This window comes from Phascolarctos cinereus, unplaced genomic scaffold (genome assembly GCF_003287225.1).
Source record: "Phascolarctos cinereus isolate Bilbo 61053 unplaced genomic scaffold, phaCin_HiC Scaffold_4;HRSCAF=312, whole genome shotgun sequence".
Lineage (NCBI taxonomy): Eukaryota > Metazoa > Chordata > Mammalia > Diprotodontia > Phascolarctidae > Phascolarctos > Phascolarctos cinereus.
Window position 1 is genome coordinate 217,180,167 of NW_027555847.1, and position 24,301 is coordinate 217,204,467.

At 40.4% G+C, this 24,301-nt stretch overlaps 1 protein-coding gene across 1 annotated transcript in view; it reads left to right on the forward strand.

The window, feature by feature from the left end:
- The first annotated feature begins 14,633 nt into the window (after window positions 1-14,633).
- The window catches only part of SUN1 (Sad1 and UNC84 domain containing 1), a 65,945-nt gene continuing 56,277 nt past the window's right edge, over window positions 14,634-24,301 (forward strand). The window contains exon 1 of the mRNA XM_020977323.2: window positions 14,634-14,721. The gene's annotated coding sequence lies outside the window, so the exon portion shown is untranslated. The remainder of the gene's footprint in view (window positions 14,722-24,301) is intronic.

Genomic DNA, 24,301 nt, shown 5'->3' on the forward strand with positions numbered 1-24,301 from the left:
ATCATCATTCACTCACCAATACTCCTTTCCTCTTCTCTCTTGAATCTGGGGCCAAATGTACTGGGGCCAATTGACACCCAAATGTATTAATTATTTTAAAAAATGGAATCTTCTCTTTTTGTGTTGAGACTCTTTTATAATGCAAAAATAACACTTAAAATCATGTACCAAATATACCACAGAACAGAACCTGGCTTGTTCTGCTGCAAGGTACAAGCTCAGGCTAGAAAACGTTAATTTTCCTTTGAAATACTTGATAGTGAAGAACAATGCAGAAGGATTCAGGGGGAAACTGCAGCTTCAATTGATCAGAAATTAAACCATTACCCGACATAATTTACTTGATGACTTGTCAACTTCACATTTTTTCTATTAATAAAGTGGGGCCTCAGAATCCTTGTTTGCATTAGTTTCATAGTCCTTTCAGAAAGTACCTTTCCAGTGGCAGGTCATGCTAAGATGGTGATCTCACTTACAAGAGAAGCATCAAAATATCCTATGAGAGTAGGAAAACCTGCCTCTTTTAATTCTCTTTTCCAGTATGCTACGATCTTAACATAGAGGTGGGGATCGTTATTAATAATTATTCATAATCTTTCAGAACAGGGGTTCTTAACCTAGGGTCTGTAAAATTTTAAAAATATTTTGATTACTATTTCAGTATAATTGGTTTCCTTAGTAATCTAATGAATTTGTTTTCTGCTTTTAATGCATTTAAAAACATTACCTAGAGAAGGGGTCCACAGGCTTCACCAGACTGCTAAAGGGGTCCATGACACAAAGAAGATTAAGAATCCTTGGTTTAGAGGCAGCTAGGTGGTGAAGTGAATAGAGCACTGGCCCTGGAGTCAGGAGGACTTGAGTTCAAGTCCGGCCTCAGATATTGACTAGCTGTGTGACCTTGGGCAAGTCACTTAACCCTGACTGCCTTAAAAAAAAGAATCTTTGGTTTAGTACTTCAAGGTTTACAAAGCCTGAAAGCAGCCCTGTGAGGTAGATGGTACAGGTGTTATTCCCACTTTATTGATGATGAAACTGAGGATCTGTGTTGAGTGACTTGCTCAAGGTCACATTAGTGAATGCCAGAGTCAGGGACCAAAATTCAGGTGTCTGTTCATTCTCTTTCCACCAATATAACAACGTACCTTTTTAAAAAAAAAAGTTTTACTTTTCCCTGAATTACATGTTTTTAACAATTATAATTTTTAACATTCATTGTTTATTTTTTAAGTTTTGAGTTCTAAATTCTATCCCTCCCGCCCTGAGATGGTAAGAAGTCTGATATAGGTTATACATATAACAACTTATTTTTAGGTGATGTAATAGATAGACTACTGGGTCTGGAGTCAGGACAGTCCCGAGTTCAAATCCAGCCTCAGACACTCACTAGCTGTGTGACCCTGGGCAAATCACTTAATCACTGTTTGCCTCAGTCTCCTTTTCTGTAAAATAGAGATAATAATAGTAGCCACTTCACAGCATTGTTGTGAGGATCAAATGAGATAATAATTGTAAAATACTTAGCACAGTGCCTGGCATAAAGAAAGTGCTATATAAATGTTAGTGATTATTATTATATTACTTTAAGGTTTAGAAAGTATTTTTTTCCACTATACCCCAAAGTAACCTGTGGCTTGGGACCCTTTTCCAAGTACCCTGGGGTTCTTACCCGAAGGTGATCAGTTTTTCTCTTTGGCTGATGCCTTAACCCCTGACACTCCAACGAACGCTCCAAAAAAAAGCTCAGGTTTCCCCAAATGTGGGCAATAGGATCCCCATTTCCCACATAGGCTGTCAGTATGCAGTGTAGCTATCAGGTGTGGGAGAGCATTTATTTCACCTGCCGCAGAAAATGCATAAGCTGCAAAGGATTCGCTAGGAGAATCACAGAACACTAAAAAAAAAGCCTATTGGACTCATTAGACAGATCCCTCCTCTAGGCAGTTAGACACTTTTCAGGGTTGCTGAACCAACATTTGTCATTCGTCTTCTTCCTGCACTGTTCAGGTAATTCATAGCAATATTCTAGAGGGTCAGCCCCTCGTGCTGCAGGATCTCTGCTAAAGATCCTCCCTCCCTTCTCCAAGGATAACAGCTGGCATTTAAAGTTTGCAAAGTGCTTTACATATATTATCTCGTTTGAAAGATGTGCTATTAAGGAGATCTACCTGTGGGAGTCTAAAGCTTGACTCATCTCCAGATTACTCGTGAGTTAACTAGCAAGGCCAGAAACATCCATTTTAAGCATCACTAGTCTCTGAACCAAGCTCAGTAAAGGAAACATTGGCAGAGGGTAGTAGCCAGATCCAGGAGCTCTTCTCTCAGACTTACCTAAACAAGGGCAGACTCACCATGGGCTTCTCTTGCAGGTCACCATTTTCTTTTTCTGGCATGTGTCTGCAGCTTCCAAAAAACTCCCATTTAATTTCTTATGCCAACCTACTATATATTGAAACTGTGATGGGGAAAGTTGCAGTGTAGAAAGGATAACTGTACAACTCTTCTAAGATTTCAAGGGTCATCTCATCTAACCCCTTCTTTTCATTTGTTCCAATATACCACTGTGCCCCAGGAAATATTGATTTGGTTCTTTGGTTATGTTATTCATTACTCAGTGAGAGGTATATATTTAAGAGGACTAGCACCTCTGGTGTGAGGGCTGCTGAGCCCTTTGCAGGGCTGCTCATCCACTTTTGGTGTCCCCTTGATTCATCCAACTCTCACCTGTAGCTCCAAGAAGCTGTAGCATGCACAGTGGCCACACCTTGAGAAACCATCTTGGCAGACAGGTTAAACCAGGTTGAGGGTAACCACACAGGCTTCAAACCCATCAGTGAGTTAGGGGGATGTCTACCCCAAGCAAGTGAAGGCTTTCCTCAGTGGAATAGGTAGATGAGAACAATTTGTTCCTGTGGCCATGAGGGCAGCTGACGTAGGTGCCATGGAGTGCTTGGAGCTTGGTTAGACATTAAAGATGCCAAGGTCATTTACTACATCATGGGCTATGGACAGTTATCCTGATTTTTGTCTTGCCACTGGACTTCAGTGACTCAGAAAAAGAGTGATGACTTCCTACAACTCTGTCTCCTTTAAAACCAATTCACACGGGAGTCAAGACATCACCCCATGATGTCATTGGTCCTCATCTAGAACAAAGGACAAACAACAACTTTGCTCAATATTCTCTTTAAGATGATTAAGGCACATTATTAGGTTTGATTTTTGTTGTTTGATTGGGGGGGAGAGGAGGTGGTTAGACTCAATCCATTAACTTCAATGGAATTTAAATTACTTTTAAAATCTTGAATCATAAAGCATGTCCTATCAGTTTTAGAGAGAAAGATGGCTTTTTAAAGATTACTAAGACAACTCTTTAGACTAAGTGCAGTGGCTTTGTTTTGAGCTCTCTTACCTCAAATTATCTTGGATTTACTTATCTGTGTAAACCTTGTATTCCCAACGACCCCACTCTAAGCTCTAAATGCAATATAAGCTCCTTCCAGGGAGAGACTGCTTATTATTCTGTCTTTCTGTCCCTAGCTTCTAACACAATGACCTGTACCTGCAATAGTAAATGCTTATTAAGTTTATTTACTTATCCAACAGGCAAGATAAGAAAGGAGAGAGATATATCTGTTCTGGTTAAGCTCTTCTTCTTAGAACCTGTCACAAAAGGATCACAAAGTGGATTTGTAAGTGGATTTCTAGAACTCCATCATAGGAAATTATACACCAGGAAGTATCATATGCAGGTTCAGAGAAGAATAGAAAATGCCTTATAGTGTTTATAAAGTACTCTCCTCTTTGATACTCAAAAGTGTTTCGCTCTTATTTAATTCATCCCCCCAACATTTCTGTGATCTGTGAAGCACCTACTGACATCATTGCCATTTGACCTATAATGAAATGGAGGAAGAGACCACTTAAATGACATGGCCCAGGTCACATAACAACTTGACAGAAGCTGGGGAATGGAGAACCAGAGGTAGCTAGGTGAGACAATGGGTAGAATACTGGGCCTGGAATCAGGAAGACCTACGTTCAAATCTAACCTCAGACACTTACTGGCTGTATGACCCTGGGCAGGTCACTTAACTGCCACTGCCTCAGTTTCCTCAATGGTAAAATTTGGAGGATAATAGTACCTACTCGAAAGGGTTGTCCTGAGGATCAAGTGAGTAGTTGTAAAGTAGTTTGTAGTAAAGTTTGTAAAGAAGTTAGCACAGTTAGTGCCTGATACATAGTAGGCATTTAACAAACTCTCATTCTCTTCCTTCTTTTTCCAAACAGTTCTTCCAAAAAATTGCCAACTAGCAATAACCATATAAAAGACTGCTTGTAATCATTAATAATAATGTACTTGGAAGTGTACCCCATGGATCATGCTTGGGGAACCTGTAAAGATGATGCCATGAAGTATTCACCATAGATTCTCTGACAACTTCCAAGGACATCTGGAAGTTCGTTCTGAAGGGGTTGAGTTTTGAAATGATTAAGTAACCCTTTTATATGAAGGATGGGAAAGGCCACGGACCCAGTGAACTTTAAAAAGAGAATGACTGCCCCTGCCTCTCTCTTCCTTTGACTTTCCAGGTAGCATTTTATGACTCTGGAATTCCCCATGAGGGCTGGAAGGAAAGTAGCATAGTGACTGCTCCCTAATGACAGCTGGAACAGCTTCTGAGCTAGCCAAGATAAGCTTGAAGAATGGGGATCCTGAAATACATTTTCTGCTTTGTGTTTCCTTCCCTGAGAATTGGAGACCATACAACACTAACAGGAGGGATATGACAAGCCTTGGGACAACTTTGTGAGACTGAAAGGACTGGAGATCCCATGTCCTTTAACAGAAGCTAATTGGTGGCAGGGGTAGTTTCTTCATAGCAGGAGATGACTGGAGAAAGAGCTTAACCCTTGGCCTGGCTTAACAGAAGACGTGGTCCTGTAGGGAACTGTTTCAGAGTCAAGGAAAAATGTCAAATGCCTATCTATCGGTCCTAGGACTGAAGTTTGTCTCAGCCTCCTGGAAAGGTATAACTGTGTTTGTTGTAAGGTGGTACTGCTACTTCTTTAAGATTTTTTTTTTTCCTGACATGGATTTGTGAGTCATCTGTGTTTTTAGCATTTCTTTTGTGTTGAGGAAATAAATCGATGTCCTGTGTCTGATCTAAACTGTACATGGAATGCCTTTCTACTTCCTGCTTTTGAGGAACAAAAATCTAAGCTTTAAGCTCTTTTCCCCCAGGTTCTGGGGTGGGAATGTAAAGAGTCATCAGAGTATGGGAAATGAGAGCCTGCCCTCTCCCTTTAGAAGCCAGGTTCCTCAACAACTGAAGTTTGTCTAGTCTGGAACTGAGAGAGATCGCTGAAGGAGAGAATGAGCAGCTCCTGGGCTCAGTAACAGTTATTATTGTTGTGATAAGAAAAATGCAAATTAAAACAATTCTGAGGTTTCACCTTATATCCAGCAAATGGGCCAAGATGATGTGAAGAGAATCAAGATTTTCATATTAATTGATATATGTAATGAATATACTAATAATTTAGATTTCTTAAGAGCTGCCTCTCTGGCTCAGGAGTCAGACTTACAATGCAATGATGAAATGATCAGTCAAACCCTTGACAAGAATCTCATATCATTGCATTCTTGTGCTTGTGTACCTTAAGTAAAGCGAATCAAAGATTGTCCTGTGGGTCCTGTGACCCACCAAGTAACGACTCCCAAGGACCTGAAACAATGCTGTTCCCACAGGACTTCAGGACACCGTACCTTAGTGATTGTGGGACTTGTGGGCTTGCCCTGGGAAACTACTGAGGCTCTGGAAAACAAATGTTCATAATCCACCTTTCCCTCTCCCTTCCCATGGTGATTTATATAATGTAATCTCTGTCTTCACTTCAGCAAGGTGGAATTCTGATCAGGAGAGTTCCTGATCTGCAAATCTGTTCCTCATAATAGAACTAATTATTTAAACCACTACCCCAATTACTGGCACTTTGTCTCTGGACAGCTGTTTTGTCATTCTCAGGTAAGAGACTGGCTCAGTAAAAAATCCTATTAATAATAACAAAAGATGGTAAAAGTCAATATTGGAGGGGTTGGAAAGACAGACACACTAAGAAATTTCCAGTGGGGCTGTGTGTGAATTGTTCCATTTGTTCTGGAAAGTAATTTAGAATTATGCTTAAGAAGAACAACTCAAAATGCCCATACCCTTTGACCCAAAGATCACACTGCCAGACAAATACCCTAAGAAGGTTAAAGAGAGAAAGTCCCAATGGATACCAAAATATTCATAGCTGCACTTTTTTGTCATAGGAAAGAGCTGGAAACAAAGTAAATAGATGCTCATTGATTGGAGAATGGATAAAGAAATTGTGGTTTCACAAATGTAGTGGAACATTATTGTGCTGTAAGAAATAAACATTGCTCAGAAAAACAACGTACATAATAATAACAGCAATGTAAACAGAAAGAACAAAAAAGTCGACGTGGTGATTGGTTTTAATGAACTAATTTTTTCCCTTTTAAAATCTCTGTTACACCATTCACTTCCTGACAGACAGGGGGTTTTTTTGTTGTGGTTCAGTTATTTTTCAGTGACTCTTTGTGACCCCATTTGGGGTTTTCTTGGCAAAGATACTGGGGTGCTTTATTTTCTTCTCCAGCTCATTTTATAGATGAGGAAGTTGAGGCAAACGGGTTAATTGACTTGCCCAGGGTCACACAGCTAGGAGGTGTCTGAGGCTGCATATGAATTCAGGTCTTCCTGACTCTAGGCCAAGCACTCTATCTACTGTGCCCCCTAGCTGCCCTCAGACGAGGAGGTGATGAACTTAAAATGTAGAAAGAGACAAATTTTTGGGATGTGGCTAATATGAGAATTTGCTCCATGGAGACAAGTAGGAGGGACAGATCAAATTTTTTGTTTTAAAACAAACACTTACTTGAAAAGTTAAAATTATAAACTATTTTAAAAATCTTTGACATAAAGGATGACGGAGTAGAGGAGGAGGGAGGGATATATTTAGAAATGAAGGTGATAAGAAAATGAAAGATATCAATAAAAATAAGACTTTTTTTTTTAAAGGAAACTGAAAATGGAATTCTAGTTAGTAGATGCCCACATCCCTCTCCTCTTTCCTATGGGGAGCTCTGCCTTTTAGGTCAAGCTGGGCAGAATAGAGAAGAAGGAATATTTGCCTCCTTCTAGGAGGTACTACTGTTTCCTTAGTGAGTTCACTCTTAAGATTTGGGTAGCAGATTCGCCTTCTCAATTGTAAACAGCTACCTGACTCCTGAGCAAGGAGTAGTAAGACTGGCTAAGAAATAGAATACTCCATTCTTTGTGTATCAAGATTAAGAAAGCTGGATCTGGACCAGGAGGCTGAGGACTCTATAGTTTCAGGTTAGCAAAAATGAACTGGACTCTGTTCAGCTTAGGCCTAGAAACCACCTTTTCTCAATGAAACAATTTTGCAGTTCTAGATGATGAAAGCTCATTTAGTGGCTTATTCTGGCTCTGCTTTATACTATATGAAATCGTGGTGTTTTGCTGCCAACTGTAGTAAATTGTGGTCAGCTGAGGATGTTTTCAATAGGACGTCTGTGGTTTTGTGCAGAGTGAATGCTTCCTGAGAAATGCTTGGACAACTGACACACCAGAGATTGGATAAAATTAATTCAAGGCAGACGGTGGGAAGAGTCAGCAACACTTTTGGCCAAAACTTTTTGTCAAGTTTTCCAAAATCTGAGACAGCACCAAAATGATATACTTTGTATATTTTTACATTTTTAAATTCTGGTTAACAAACACCAAATGATACGAATATTTCCATATGCAAAGCAGAACAGAAAAAGAGGATTGTATATGAAACTGCAGATTACCACCATGTGCAGCTTGGGCTTACTTTCAAAGTACATGACAAATTTATCATGTAGCTTTTTTTTCCCCAAACATTTATTAAACGCCTACTATAGTACACCAGTTGGGGAGGTAGGTGGTGCAATGGATAGAGCACCGGGTCTGGAGTCAGGAAGACTTATCTTGCTGAATTCAAATCTGGCCTCAGACACTTACTAGCTGAGCCTGGGCAAGTCACTTAACCCTGATTGCATCAGTTTTCCTCTTCTGTAAAATGATCTAGAGAAGAAAATGGCAAACCACTGCAGTATCTTTGCCAACCAAACCTTAAATGGGGTCGCAAAGAGTTGGATGTGACTGAAACAACTGAAAAACAAGAACATTTACCAGTTATTAAAGATACAAAGAAAAAAACCCCAACCAGTTTCTGCCTTCAAGGAGTTTATGGTCTACTGGAAACTAGAAATTGTGGTATATTAGAAAGAACACTGGATTTGGGGTCTGAAGACCTGGCCTCAGATGTAGATTCTGCTACTTATTAATTACATTGTTTTGGAAAAGTTGCTTAAATTTTCTGGGCTTCAATTTCCTTATATATAAAATGAGGAAGGTGGGACTAGATCATCAACATATCTCTCAGCTCTAAAATTTAGGATACTATGAAAGCATAAAGGAACTAAATTGATGTGGGTTGGAGTTTTTTTGGGTAACATTTCAACATGTAACTTTAAAAGCTGCCTTGTCTATTTATATCCCCCTCTTTCCTTCTCTCTGTTCTCCTCTATGCATTTTAAAAAATGCTTCAATGATGCTTTCTTTCCTTTCCTTCCTTTCTTCTTCCTCCCTTCCCTTCTCTTTCTTCTTTCTTTTTCTTCTTCCTTTCCTTTTTTCCTACCTTCCTCTCTCTCTTTCTTTGAAGTTTTATATCTATCCTACTTCTCTATCCCAATCTCCTCTGTCAATAAAATATTTTTTATTAACAAAAAAATCAAAATTTGCCACAAATATGCATGGTTAAGTAAAACCAATTCCCACCCTGACGATGTTTAAAAACACATGCCAAATTTTGCATCTTGATTCTATGACCTCTCTAACAGAAGGTGGGAGGGGGATGCTTAATTATCAGTCCTCTAGAATCTTGGTTACTCCTTGCATTGATTAGTTTCTTGAGTTTTTCAAAATTGCAAAATGATTTACTTTTATTGTCATACCATTCCACTGTGTATTGTATTTTAGGAAATAGTAATTCAGTAGGATACAAAGTATTTAGGCCAACTCTTTAGCTATCATAGGAGATAGAGCAGGAAGTACACTGGCTCTGGAATCATGAGTTCTAACCGCTCCTTTGATGCACACTACCTATCTGACCTTAGGAAAGTGACTCAGTTACCCTGAGCTTCGGTTTCCTCTTCTGTAAAATTAGGGGTTAAGCTCAATGGCCTTTGAGGTCCCTTCTAGATCTAGATCTGTGACCCTGTATGATTACTGCAGCCCAATAGCACATGGTTTTATATCAGTTGTTTACCACATCAGAAAGCAGCAGTCATGATATCAAATGACATGCCTAGGAGGCAGTTCACTAGAAATCATAGTGAGGCAAAGTATATAATTGTAGCCTTTCTATGGCAAGTAATGATGTATAAAAGCATTGACAGCTGATGTGTAGGTGGTCTAAATTAAATAGATTCTATAGGACAATCTGTTTTAAATGGTCTACTCCAGAGGTGTCAAATATAGGGCCAGTCCCCATTGAGCAGAACAAGATTAAAATGCAATTGGGAAATATTTAACAAAATAAAATACAATAAAACATTGATAATATTAATATGTGGCTGTCTAAGTCATTATGTGTCCAGCAGAGATCCTTACATATAGTTTAGCGGCCTTTTTCTATTTGAATTGGATACCACTGGTGCCAAACTACTACTGGAGTAATCTACTAAAGTTGAAGAGAGTAGGTATGTTGTCAACCATTCTGTTTAACACCTTGCACTAAGAATCTCCAGACATATAACAGTATATATTTTGTTGATGTTACTAATAACAAGAAGAATAAAATAAGTCCCAAAGTTCCAATGATCTATTCTGTATTCTATTCTGCTCAACCTTGTCCTGCCCTGAAGTGATCTATCTGCAAGTCTAACTAAATTCCCACCTTCTATGGGCTAAATTCCCACCTTCTATGGGTTTATACAACAAGTCTTTCCCATCCCTCTTCATTCTAGTGCCTTCCCTCAGTTATTTTCTATTTATCCTGTAAGTAGCTTCTTTGTATGTATTGTTTGCATGTTGCCTCCCTTTTTAGATTGTGAGCTCCTCTAGAGCAGGGACTGTCTTTTGCCTTTCTTTGTATCCCTAATACTAGCATGGTACTGTTGTGGTATGAGAGGTTGAGAGGTTGTGACCCCTCAAAGACTGAAGTACATGATGGATCGTCTGGAATGAATTCACAGACTCAAGCATTCTTTAAGTCAAGGTGCCAAAGTACTGCGCCACCTAGCTGCCCCTTACAAGATACTCTTGACTGGGCATTTTCCCTGGTTGTCCCTGGAATGTTCTTCCTCCTCACCTTGGCCTCCTGGTTTCTTTTAAGATTCAGCTCAAATTTCACCTTCTGCAGAAGGCCTTTTCTATTCCAACATTCCTTTGTACCTCCCTTCCACCAGAGACTTTCTTCCAAGATTACCTTCCTTCCAGCAGTATATGGCAGGTAGGTGTCCCAGTGGATAGAATCTCTGCCTTTAAGGACTTTTTTTTCCTGTTAATCAATGAAAGTTTATTAAGGGCTTACTATGTGCCAGACACTGTGCTGGGGATACAAAAAAAAGGCAAAAGACAATTCCTGTCCTCAAGGAGCTCACAATAAGATGAAAGAGACAACATGAAAACAAATACGCACAGAGAAAATACATACAGGCTAAATAGGAAATAATTAACTGAGGGAAGACACTAGAATTAAGATGATATTTTAGTTGGGATTTAAAGAAAGCCAGGGAGAGTAGTAGTCTGAGCAGAGGAGGGAGAGTGTTTCTGGTATTTGAGATAGCTAGAGAAAATGGACAGAACAGAGAGATGGAGTGTCTCATATGGTTGAAGATTATGTGGTGGGAAACAAGGTCTAAGATTGGAAAGGCAGGATGGGGGTATGTAATGAAGGGCTTTGAACACCAAGCAGAGCTTTCTGTATTTGATCCTGAAGTGGATAGGGAACAATTGGAGTTCAAGTAGGGGGAAGATACATGCTTTAGGAAAACCATCTTAGTGGCGGAATGGATGATGGACTGGAGTGGGTAGAGACTTGAGGCAAGCTGACTTACCAGCCAGCTACTGCAATAGTTCAGGTATGAGGTGATGAGGGGCAGTCATTACTGTTAAATACAGACTACATACAAAAATAATTTTATACAATACAGATACAAATAAATACAGGCTATATAGAAAGAAAATTTTACAAGGGAAGAAATTCAGGCCCAAGCTGTACCAGTGATTTTGTAAATGAGTATACTAACTACCTCAACTTGCTTGAGCTCCCCAATTATCCAGGTAACCAAGAAGAGCTGTATGAGGACTGGCTGCATTAACTAAGATACGGAGTGGCTTGACATACCAACAATCCTTTTCTGTGACCCAGAGGCAGCTGGAGGTGTACAAAATCAGCAGCTCTACAGCCAACTAAGCTCATACCTGCCTTGAAACAGACCCTGAGCCATTTGATGGTTTATTGACTTTCCAGAAACATCCTTATTTTCAGAGACTCCCCTAACTGTTGTTTATGGGGCTCTGTTTTATAGTTTTTTGAGGCACCCCTTTATCTTATTGTTTATGCTCAAACTTTGAACTGTCAGGATTACTCATCCCAAGAATTTTACTTGTCTGCTTAATAAAAATATTAATAAACTGTGTAAAAATCTTCTTTAATTTCACAGACATCTTCTTTCCTTTAGGGAAAAGGGGGATTTAGATCTCAAGGACTGGCCTTTGCCTCCTTTGGGTATCTTCCCTCTTTGGGGAAAGGGAGATCTAAATTCCCTTTGAGAGTGTCTGCCTCTGTTTACAAGACAAAGGAATTCACTTGCCTGAGGTCACTTCTCTGTCTTGGAGCTGTTAACAACTCAATAGTGGAACATAATATAAAGTCACAAGGATTAAATGCATAGTCAGCCACAGGTTAATTACAATTAATTACACTTCTCAGTTCACATGGTACTGAGGGAGGAACTACATCAAAACACTACCTTAACTCTTGCACATCTGAGCATGGTTTCCCCCCCCGCATCAAATCTGGAAAATCTACCCAAAACTTTTTGGTTCTCCCTATTGTACCAGAGCAGAAATCTGATTTTTTTTTCTTTTTCTCTTATGGGGTGTTTACAGTACCTTATTGCAAAATTTGGTTGATATTATACAATACCATACATATATTTTAAGCATTTCTGAATTCCTAAACTTTTTCTGTATCGTCCTTTGGCCTGTAAGTGTCATCTGTGGCTTCAGAAAACTCCCAAAAAAATTCCCATGTAATTTCTTATGCTGACCTGGGATATATTGAAACCAAGATGGGGAAAGTCTCAGTGTGGATGGGATAATTGCACTCAATGGTTCTTAGAAGGTCCCTTCCTGCCAAGCGTTCTCCACTTCATGATAAATAGCTCCTAAAGCCCTTTATATAATCACATTTGATTCTCACAGCAGTCCTCTAAAGTTGGTGATATTATTGTTGTTTACGTTTTATTCATTCAATAAACATTTATTAAGTGCCTAATATTTGCCAGGCACTGTGCTAAGCATGAAAAAGAGGCAAAAGACAGCTCCTGCCCTCTTACAATTGAATGAAGAGACATGAAAATAAATATATTCAAAGAAAACTATATATAGGATAAATAGGAAATATTTTTTCCAATATTTTAACATTTTTATTTAAAGTTTTGAGTTCCAGATTCTATCCTTCCCTCCATCTTTCCCCTCCCCCCTCCCTGAGATGGTAAGCAATCATGTGCAATTATGTAAAACATATTTTAGTCATATTAATCATTTTGCACAAGAAGACTCAGATAAAAGGAAAAAGTGAAAGAAAGTGAGAAATAACATGTTTCAGTCTGTATTCAATCAACATCAGTTCTTTCTCTGGAGGCAGATAGTATGCTTCCTCATTAGTCCTTTGGGATTGTTTTAATTGTATTACTGAGAATAGTTATCATATATAACATATATATGTGTGTATATATATATATATATATATACACACACACACACACACACACATATAGTCATTCATAGTTCTTCATTGAACAGTATTGCTGTTTCTATGTAACATACAACATTCTCCTGGTTCTGTTCACTTCATTATGCATCAGTTCATGTAAGTCTTTCCAGGTTCTTCTGCTCTTCATTACTTACAGCTCAGTAACATTCCATTACAATTACATACCACAGCTTGCTTAGCCATTTCCCAATTGATGGGCATCTCTTTGCTTTCCAGTTCTTAGCCACCACAAAAAGAGCTGTTATAAACATTTTTGTATAAATAGGTCCTTTCCCCCTTTTTTGGATGTCTTTGGGATGTAGACCCTAGTGGTATTGCTCAATCACAGCGTATGCACAGTTTTATGTCCCTTTGGGCATAGTTCCAAATTGCTCTCCAGAATGGTTGGATTAGTTCACAATTCCACCAACAGGGCATTAGTGTCCCAGTTTTCCCACAGCCCCTCCAACATCCATCATTTTCCTTTTTTGTCATATTAGCCACTCTGATAAAGTTTGAGATGGTACCTCAGAGTTGTTTTAATTTGCTGATCAATAGTGATTTATAAACATTTTTTTCATATGACTATAGATTGCTTTGATTTCTTTGTCTGAAAATGCCTGTTCATATCCCTTCACCATTGATCAATTGAGGAATTACTTGTATTTTTTATAAATTTGACTCAGTTCTCTATATATGTGAGAAATGAGGCCTTTATCAGAGATACTTGTTGCAAAATTTCCCCTCCAGTTTTCTGCTTTCTTTATAATTTTGGTTGCATTGGTTTTGTTTGTGCAGAAACTTTTTAATTTTTAATCAAAATTATCTATTTTACATTTTATAATATTCTCTATTATCTTCTTGGGTCCTAAATTCTTCCCCTACCCATAAAGTATTAGATAAACTATTACATGCTCTGTTAATTTGCTTATGGTATCACCCTTTATATGTGGATCGTATACCCATGTATCCACCATGTATTTGGTGTGAGATGTTGGTCTTAAATAGGAAATAATTAACAGGAAACACATTGGAATTAAGAGGGGCCAGGGAAGGCTTCCTGTTGGAGGTGGACTTTTAGTTAAGATTCAGAAAAAAGAAGCTGGCTGAGAGAAGGTAACTGATCTCAGGGAGGGAGGATCCAAACTCGGGTCTTTGCCAGCCTCCTAGACCAGGGCTCTACTCTAAGCGCGAGCCACGTAGCAGCCCCAGGGTTTGGGGCTTAAAGACCTCCCGGCACAACAGCAGCAGCGGCGTGTCTCCCGATTGGTCCCACCCAGGCCCCGCCCCCTCAGGTAGGGCGACTTTAAATTGGCCAGGAGCGGTCCAGGTGGGCTATCCGGGGAACAGTCAGAGAGCCGGTTTCCTCGACAGCTACTCTCCCTTGCGGCCTCGGAACTTCGAGAGTGGCCCGCGCCCGCGGCTTGGCTTCTTAGTCTCTTGGATAAACCCGACTGGGCCAGGGTGGGAGACGACAGTAAGAAGTGTCCGAGAGAGAGGAGGGGGCGGGGAGTGTAGGTGACGTTGCCAGGGGCGCGTGCTGGGCGTGACGGCATCTGCACGAGCCTCCGGGGGGTGGAGGCACAGACCGAGGCGGTGGCCGCGCGAGAGCAGGTGAGCGCAGAAGCGGGAGCGCGCGAGCGCGGGACCCCTCTCCCTTCGTCCCTCAGCCCCCTCCCTCCCCCACTCCGCCGCCGGTCCCCCTTGCGCAGGGAAGAGGCTGGGGCTTAACGGGGGCCCGCTGCTTTCCTCGGCTCCTCCCGGGAAGGGCGAGGCCCGGCGGCCGGCTAGTCTCCCGGTCCTCGGAGAGAAGCAGGTTTTTCTCCTCCCCCCCCTTACCCGGGGTGGGGAGGGACTTGAGCCGGCCGGCTCTGGGCGGAGCTGGGCCCGGGCGCCGCCCCCGTCGCTAACAGCCGCCGGGTTGGCGCCGCCGACGCGTTCCCGACGGGGCGAGGGATCGAGCCCCAGCCCCGCGGAGGAGCGCCTTCCCGGGCGTCGGCTCTATCTCGCCTCAGTGCCCACCCCGAGCCTGAGACCGCCGGGAGAAAGGGGAGGAGGAAGGGGAGGAGCCTCCCTCTCATTAGCGTCGTGGGGTGTGTGGAGGCCGCGTGCGGCGGCGGGGCGGGGCTGGAACGGCGTCCTGGGGCCCCTCCCTGCGGCTTTTTTCGATTTCTTCTTATTGTTATTTATTTATGTTGTTTTTTTGAAGGCTTCAGTTCTCTTTGAGCCTCCCTGGTCGTTACTTTCCTACGTCACTCTGGGAGTGTCTCTGAAGCCTGGCTCCGCCCGCCCCTCTTCCCCCCGCCGCCCGCCACTCCCTAGAGCTCAGTAAATATTTTATGTCGCTTAGCAGGGAGGCTGGAGAACACGCTGTGCTTCCAGGACGGGGAGGTGGGGGGAATTATGCTTTCCTGGTTAGTAGCCCCTCTCTGATCGGGTGTTTAGTCGTGCCTGTGGGCGTTTCATACAATCACAGAGCGTTGGAAGGCCGACTTCCATGGATGAAAAGACCCCTAAGTCTGACATACTACAGAAGTGGTCATGCACCTCTGCTTGAAGATCTCCAAGGACTGGGAAACCACTACCTCCCAGAACGGCCTTTTCTAGTTTGACAGTTCTAATTGTAACGAATTTTTCCTTTAACCCCAAGCCTAAATTTGCCTCTGACTTCTCCTGTGCTTTGCTTTTGGTCTACCTCCAGGGGTCGAATGAGACAAGGGGTAATCCGTTCCTCTACATGACTGATCTTCAGGTACTTGAAGATGGCTGTCTAGACGTTCCCTCCTCCCTCAGTCCCCAGTCTTCTGTATATATCCCAGTACTTCCAGCTTATACATTTGCTTTCAAGAAGTTGGGCATCTTCCTAGTCCCACTGCTTGCTGCACTTGAATTGGTATTTTTAAGGATAGCTCGTGGTTTTTAGAGGATAGGTTTTAGAAAGGTCCATTTGAAATGGCAGAGTATTGACAGCTAGTTGTAATATTACAGCCTTGGTGTCATGTTTGTAATATGACAAAAGTTTTCAGTGTCATAATGAAAAATTCCAGGAAATCAAATATTGCCTCATTGATGCCTTATTGCACTGCCATTCGTTTTTTTTTTTTGTAAGGATCTTTTTTAATGGCATCAAATTGTTTAAGAGATAGCTAACCTCTGAGTCAGGAAGATCAGTTTAGTCTTGCTTGACCCATACAGCGTGACACTGAGTAAGTTACTTAGCCTCCCAATGTCCCAGGCAACTCTAAAAAAATTGCACCTTTTATTGCTGGAGTTTAATATTTGGAAGTTCTGTATACCACTTAAATCACAGATTTAAGCTAGCCCGTTCAACTTGGCTAGCTTGTCCACCAGGGCAAACCACCCAGGTGGTTCAAATTTTGTTGACCCTTCAAAGCTGGCCCCTCTAACACTTCAATTACATTAACATCGAGGAAAAGTAATTTCTGTAACTCAGCTTACCAAAATGGAGGTAATTTAGCTCAGTGGGGCTGAAGAGGAATACCAACCCTAGTTTACCAAGCTTCAGGACCTCTAGGAAATTTGTTTTCTGTCCTTGACACTTTGATCTGCTATATGCATTTCAGTCATTCATTTAATTAGTACTATTATTATATTTAAGGACCTTCAAGGCAATCTGGAATTTCAACCTGGAATTCTATACCTCTTTAATCTGATCTAATTTTACATTCTCCTTCATACACCCTACCTTTCATCTAAACTGCACTACCAGCTGTTGTGCCCTGAACTTGATCATCTCTCTTTACCTATATGCATTTGCATAAGCCACCTCTCCTTCCTAGAATGTGTTCCCCTCTCATTTGACCCTCTTAAAATCCTCATCTTTCTTATTCTGCAAGCCATCCCTGATCCCTATCCTATCCTCTTCTCCTCCTGTCCCCCATGCCTTTTCTTTTCACATCCCCTCAAAGTGCAAACAAAGTGCTCTGGGAGTTCAGAGGTAGCAGAGATTACTTCTGACTGGGTAGATCAAAAAACAACAACAACAACAACAAAATGTGGAAATAGAGGCACTTGGGCTGGCTCTTAAAGAAATGGTAAGATTTATTCTGTCTTGTGGGTCAAAGGGCATTCAGGTACAGCATAAACAAATATAAGTTATGTTAGGAGAACTTCCAGGACTTCAGTGTGGCTGAAGTGTAGAGTGGATAATAGAGATGAGACTTCTGTGTTATCACACTGTTGTGAAAATTTATTAGATTCCTAGCATACTAAAATACTACCATTATATATCCCTATTTAGGATTTGATAGCAGTGAATCAGGGGGCTGTATGGGTGGTGAAACAGGGATTGTTGCAAAGTCTAAATGTCTATGTGTGCAACACCAGGATTTCTGTGATAGACCATGTGGAGGTGGAACAGTGGACCTGAACTATAGCTGTTCCTCTGAGATCTTGAATTCACTTGGGAGCCCTATTCTGGGTATGTGGTTAGTTTGTGACTTTCATTGGATTCTTAGTAGGTAGCTTAACAAAACTGAGCATAGAATGGTGTGCTAAAAGCGTTCATCTTATTTTTCCGTCTTCTTTCTTTCTTTCTTTTTTTGTTTACTTTAGTCCTGAATTTTCTCCCTGCTGCCCCTGAGAAGGCAAGAAAAATACAACCCATCTATGTAGTCATGAAAAATACATTCCCACATTAGCCATGTTTGGGGCAGTGTGAGGAGGGCGGAAAGGGAAAAAAGAAAATGTGCTTCAAAATCTGCACCCTGAGTCCATAACCTCTCTATCTGCACTTTACATCAAGAGTCCTTTGGAATTGTGGTTGGTCATTGTGTTGATCAGAGTTCCTAAGTCTTTCAGAGTTGATTATCTTTTTTATTAATTTTATGCTGTAAGAAATGGTGAGCAGGCTGGTTTCCAAAAAAGCTGGAAAGACTTATATGAACTGATACAAAGTGAAATGAGCAGAACCAGGAGAACATTGTACACAGTAACAGCAATAGCGTATGATGATCAATTGTAAATGACTTAGCTGTTCTCAACAATACAGTGATCCAAGACACTTCCAAAGGACTCATGATGAAAAATGCTGTCCACCTCCAGAGAGAATTAGAGTCTGAATGCAGATAGAAGCATACTATTTTTCACTTTCTGTATTTTTTTTATGTTTTTTTTTCCCCTTTGGGTCTGTGTCTTCTTTCGCAACATGACTAATATGGTCATATGTTTTACATCATTGAACATGTATAACCTATGTCAAATTACTATCTTAGGAAGGAGGGAGGCGAGGAAGGCAGAGAGAAAATTTGGAACTCAAAATGTTTTTAAAATGAATATTAAAAATTGTCTTTACATGTAATTAGGGAAGAAATAAAACATTTTTCAAAAAATTGCCATGCACCAGGTTACGGTAGTAGCAGTGGTGACAAATTGAAGTCAGTCTTTTATTTGCTCCTACCTTTGCCAAAGACTCGTGTACTGAAAATGGTGTAGAAAGAGCGCTGGAGAAGAAGATATGGGAAAATTGGAACACTAATGCATTGTTGGTGGAGTTGTGAACTGATCCAACCTTTCTGGAGAGAAATTTGGAACTATGCAAAAAGGGCTATAAAAGGGTGCATACTCTTTGACCCAGCAATACCACTTGTAGGTCTGTGTCCCAAAGAGATCATAAAAATGGGAAAAGGACTCACATGTACAAAAATACTTTTGTAGCAGCTCTTTTTGTAGTGGCAAAAAATTGGAAATTGAAGGGATGCCCATCAGTCGGGAAATGGCTGAACAAGTTGTGGTATATGAATGTAATGGAATACTATTGTGCTATAAGAAATGATGAGGAGGAGGACTTCAGAAAAACCTGGAAAGACTTGTATGAACTGATGTAGAGTGAAGTAACAGCCACGTTGTGTGATGACTAACTTTGTTAGACTTATCCCTTCTTAGCAATGCAAGTATCTAAGACTACTCCAAAGGACTCACGATGGAAAATGCTATCCACATCCAGAAAAGGAACTATGGAGTCTGAATGCAGATTGAAATATATTATTTGCTCTCTCTCTCTCTCTCTCTCTCTCTCTCTTTCTCTCTCTCTCTCTTTCTCTCTTTTTTTCATTTCTTCTTTCTTGTGGTTTCTCCCATTGGTTCTGATTCTTCTTTACAACATGATTAATGAGAAAGTAGGTTTAATATGAATGTATATGTTAAGCCTATATCAATTTACATGCTATCTTGGGGTTGGGGGAGGGGAGAGAAGGGGAAAAAATTTGGAACTTAAAATCTTATGGAAGTGAATGTTGAAAATTAAAAATAAATAAATATTTTTTTTAAAAGAGCACTCACTGGATTTAGAAAGAGGAGGCCTCATTTTCAGTCCTAGCCCCATTGGTTAATGGCTCTGTGAAAATGGTCAAGTCACTTAACATCTCTAAGCCTCTCCTGTTAAGTGGGGTTGACAGTAAAATCACTTCTCAGAGTTGCCATGGGGAAAACTTTTTCAGCTTTAAAGTACTAGGTAAGTGTGAGTTATTAGTATAAAGTTGTAGCTGGTAGATGCAAGTAGAGTGTTATTGCCTGTGGTGTAATTATGTGCATATTATAATGACTCATAGTATTTAAGTAACAATTCATTAATTGGCTTTGCAGTGTTTTTAGTATGTGTAACTTCATCATACTTGTTAAGTTGGATTTTTTTCCCCTGATATTCACAGTCTTGGTGTATAGGTAATTGAAAGGGAAGGGAAGAGTTAAGTAGATAGATTATATATGGAAAATGCTTTTGAATTTTGTGCTAAATAAAATGCACATTATTCAGTATCAACTCAGACAAGTTCTTTTTTTCCTTAATAGTTCTTTTTCCTAATTACATGTATAGTTGGTTTTCAACATTCATTTTTGTATAATTTTGAGTTCCAGATTTTTCTCCCCCTCCTTTCCCTTTCCCCTCACCTCCCCAAGACAGCAAACAATCTGATATAGGTTATACTTGTACAATCACGTTAAACATATTTCCACGTTAGTCATGTTGTGAAAGAAGAATCAGACCAAAAGGGGAAAATCACGAGAAAGGAAAAGCAAAAAACAAAAAAGTGAAAATAACACACTTTGATCTGTATTCAGACTTCATAGTCCTTTCTCTGGATGTGGTTAGCATTTTCCATCATGAGTCTTTTGGAATTGTCTTGGATCATTGTATTGCTGAGAAGAGCTAAGTCTATCAAAGTTGGTCATAGCACAATGTTGCTGTTACTGTGTATAATGTTCTGGTTCTTCTCACTTCAGTCGGCATCAGTTCATGTAAGTCCAGGTTTTTCTGAAATCTGCCTGCTCATTATATATAGAACAGTAATATTCCATTATATTCATACACCACAACTAGACAAGCAGTTCTTAAGATGAATTCAAAAAAACTTTTTTTTTATTCAGCTATTGCAAACAGATAACTCTCTTAATTCAACAGATATTTATTAAAGGCCTTCACAAGAAACTGTGCATGATGACTAATGAAGATACAAACAAACAAAAAGTCAAAACAGACAAACATGCATATATTCCTTGAAGGGTAAGACACAAAACAGAAATAACTATAATATAAAGTATTGGAGAGCTAGAAGTAAAGTGATCTGAGAGTTCAGAGGACAAAGAACTCTATTAGAGACAAAGTTGAAGCTGTTGGAGTATATTTGCTTCTTTGGGGGTAATGTAATAGCTTCAGACACAGAACAAGTGTCTGAGTCTGTAGGAGCTCTCCTGATCACTGAACAGTTCCCTTGGTGCTGACCTACTTGCACTGAAATAACAGTCTTTGCTTCCACAGGCCAAGGCAGATGTGTTAAATGGCAATTTTGTGACCTTTTTACTGGGAATACAACACATGGTACAGTGGAAAGATCACTGGCTCTGAAATTAGAGCACATGGGTTCAAATCTGGCCTTTAACCCTACCTGTGTGACCTTGGCAACTCACTTTAACATCTGCAGTCCTCATTTTTCTCATTTTTAAAATGAGAGGTTTGGACTAGATGGCTAGAGATACCTTCCAGCTCTAAATCTATGATCCTACATGCATAGGCCATAGCTCTGGGAATCCTTTCCAGCTAAAGCGCATTTGAGGAGCTATAGGTAATTTATGCACAAAAATGGGGACAGATATCAAATCCTCAAGGTCAAACCATGTGTCTGCTCACTTGTCAGAGATAATAATAGTTACTTATGTAATAGTATATTTATGTATTATATGTAATATAATTTATGTTTTAAAGTTTGCTAAAGGCTTTATAAATATCACCTCATTTGAATCTGATAACAGCCTGTGAAGGAAGTTCTACGGGTATTGTTATCCTCCTTTAATTCAGAGAGTAAGTGACTTACACAGGAAATGTCAGAGGAGAGATGTGAACTTAGGTTTTCCTGATTCCAACTCTTATGCTGTGTTTCTGAGAAAAGAAATTTTTCTCCCCCTCCTTTCCCTCTGGCAAGGAGAAAGGAGGAAAGAACTGGAAGAAAGGAGGAAAGAGATGGAGATGACATCAAGGGGTGCTGAAATAAAGAATAAAGGATAGGGGGGCGGAGCCAAGATGGCAGAGTGAAAGCCTTGACTTGCTTGAGCTCTTCTCCAAACCCCTCCAAATACTCATAAAAAATGGCTCTAAACAAATTCTGAAGCAGCAGAACCTACAAAAAGACAGAGTGAAACAAATTTCCAGCCCAAGACAACCTGGATGATTGATCAGAAGGTGTATCGCCCTGAGCTGGGAGCGCAGCGCAGCATGGTGTGGGCACACAGGCTGCAGGGAACCTGGAACAGGCCTCAGAGGACTGAATCTCGGGCAGCTGTGGAGGTTTCCAGACTCCTCAATCCAGGAATGCCAAAGACAACTTAGAAGGTCAGTGGGAAAAGTGTGTTTCTGTCGGTGCTGAGAAAGGAAGGCTGGGTTTCAGCTCCATTCCCCAAGAGCGCGTGTGTGTGTGTGTGGGGGGGGAGCTGCTTCCCGAGCTTCCGGCCCACAGACTGAGGGGGAATCCAGTGGCTGATCACAGAGAGATTGCAGGGATCTCTTTGCCAGTGCTGAGGCAGGAATCCCTTGCTTTGCCCCTGTTTGGATCTGGGCCACAGTTCTGGGCGGTGGTGCTGGGGTGAGGAGGAGCGCTGGCGTGGTGGAGCTTGTAGTGGTTGTGGAGAGAAACCCCTCCTCACAGTTACAGGACAGAAAGAAGTACTTGTAGTCACAGGCCAGCAAAGGAGTAAACACCTCGCCCCTTATCATACCACCTTGGAAGAACTGAAAATTTACAGGGCCCTACAAGTATCTCTGAAAACAGCTGCACAAACCCCTGAAGCTTGGGACAGTACATTCTCCACATTGGAAGCAGATTCGTACCTTAACAAAGAGTTTAAAACTCAAGTAATTGGCTGGGATCATGAGCAAGCAGCGCAAAAAGAGTCACTATATTATCTTACTTTGGTGAAAAAGAAGATCAAAATATACAACCAGAAGAAGACAAAAAGCTCAAAGCTCCTACATCCAAAGCCTCCAAGAAAAATATGAATCAGTCCCAGGCCTTGGAAAAGCTCAAAAGAGATCTTGAGAAGCAAGTAGGAAGTAGAGGAAAAACTGAGAATGATGCAAGAAAATCACAAAAAACAAGGCAACAGCTTGCTAAAGGAGACCCAAAAAAATACTGAAGAAAATAACACCTTAAAACATAGCCTAACCCAAATGGCGAAAGAGATCCAAAAAGCCAATGAGGAGAGAAATGCCCTAAAAAGCAAAATTGGCCAAATGGAAAAGGAAGTCCAAAAGATTACTGAAGAAAATACTTCCTTAAAAATTAGAATAGAACAATTGAAGATAGTGACTTTATGAGAAATCATGACATAGTAGAACAAATCCAAAAGAATGAAAAATTAGAAAACAATGTGAAATATCTCATTGGAAAAACAACTGACCTAGAAAATAGATCCAGGAGAGACAGTTTAAAAATTATTGGACTATCTGAAAGCCATGATCAAAAAAAGAGCCTAGACATCATCTTTCAAGAAATTATCAAGGAAAACTGCCCTGATATTTTAGAACCAGAGGGCAAAATAGAAATTGAAAGAATCCACAGATCTCCTCCTGAAAGAGATCCCCAAAGGAAAACTCCTAGGAATATTGTAGCCAAATTCCAGAGTTCCCAGGTCAAGGAGAAAATATTACAAGCTGCCAGAAGGAAACAGTTCAAGTACTGTGGAAACACAATCAGGATAACACAAGATTTAGCAGCTTCTACATTAAAGGACCACAGGGCATGGAATATAATATTCCAGAGGGCAAAGGAGATAGGATTACAACTAAGAATCACCTACCCAGCAAAAGTGAGTATAATCCTTCAGGGGAAAAAATGGTAATTCAGTGAAATAGAGGACTTTCAAGCATTCTTGATGAAAAGACCAGAGCTGAATAGAAAATTTGACTTTCAAATACAGGACTCAAGTGGAACATGAAGAGGTAAACAGGAAAGAGAAATCATAAGAGACTTATTAAGATTGAAGTGTTTACATTCCTGCATGGAAAGATGATATTTATAACTCATGAGACCTTTGTCAGTATTAGGGTAGTTGGAGAAAATAAATTATATGTGTGTATATGTAGATAGATAGAGGGCACAGGGTGAGCTGAAGATGAAGGGGTCATATCTGGAGAATAAAATTAAGGGATGAGAGAGGATTATATTTGGAGAAGAAGAAAGGGAGAGGTAGAATGGGGTAAATTATCTCACAAAAAAAACCAGAAAAGAATAGTCTCTTACAGTGGAAGGGGAAACGGGGGAAGGTGAGAGGGAATGAGTGAATCTTATTCTCATAGGATTTGGCTTAAGGAGGGAATAACATATACATTCAATTGGGTATGGAAATCTGTCTTACCCTACAGGAAAATAGGGGAGAAGGGACAAGAGAGCGGGATGATAGAGAGGAGGGCAGACTGGGAAAGGGGGTAATTAGAAGTAAATACTTCTGAGGAGGAACAGGGTCAAAAGAAAGAATAGAATAAATGGGAGGGCAGGATAGGATTAAGGGAAATAGAGTTAGTTTTTCGCAACATGTCTACTATGGACGTGTTTTGCATAACTGAAAACAAAATGTTTTCACATGCTACTGGGAAATAAGAAATATGGGAAATAAGTCTATCCTGCCCTACAGGAAAATAGAAGGGGAAGGGGATAAGAGAAGGGGAGAGAGATAGAAGAGAGGACAG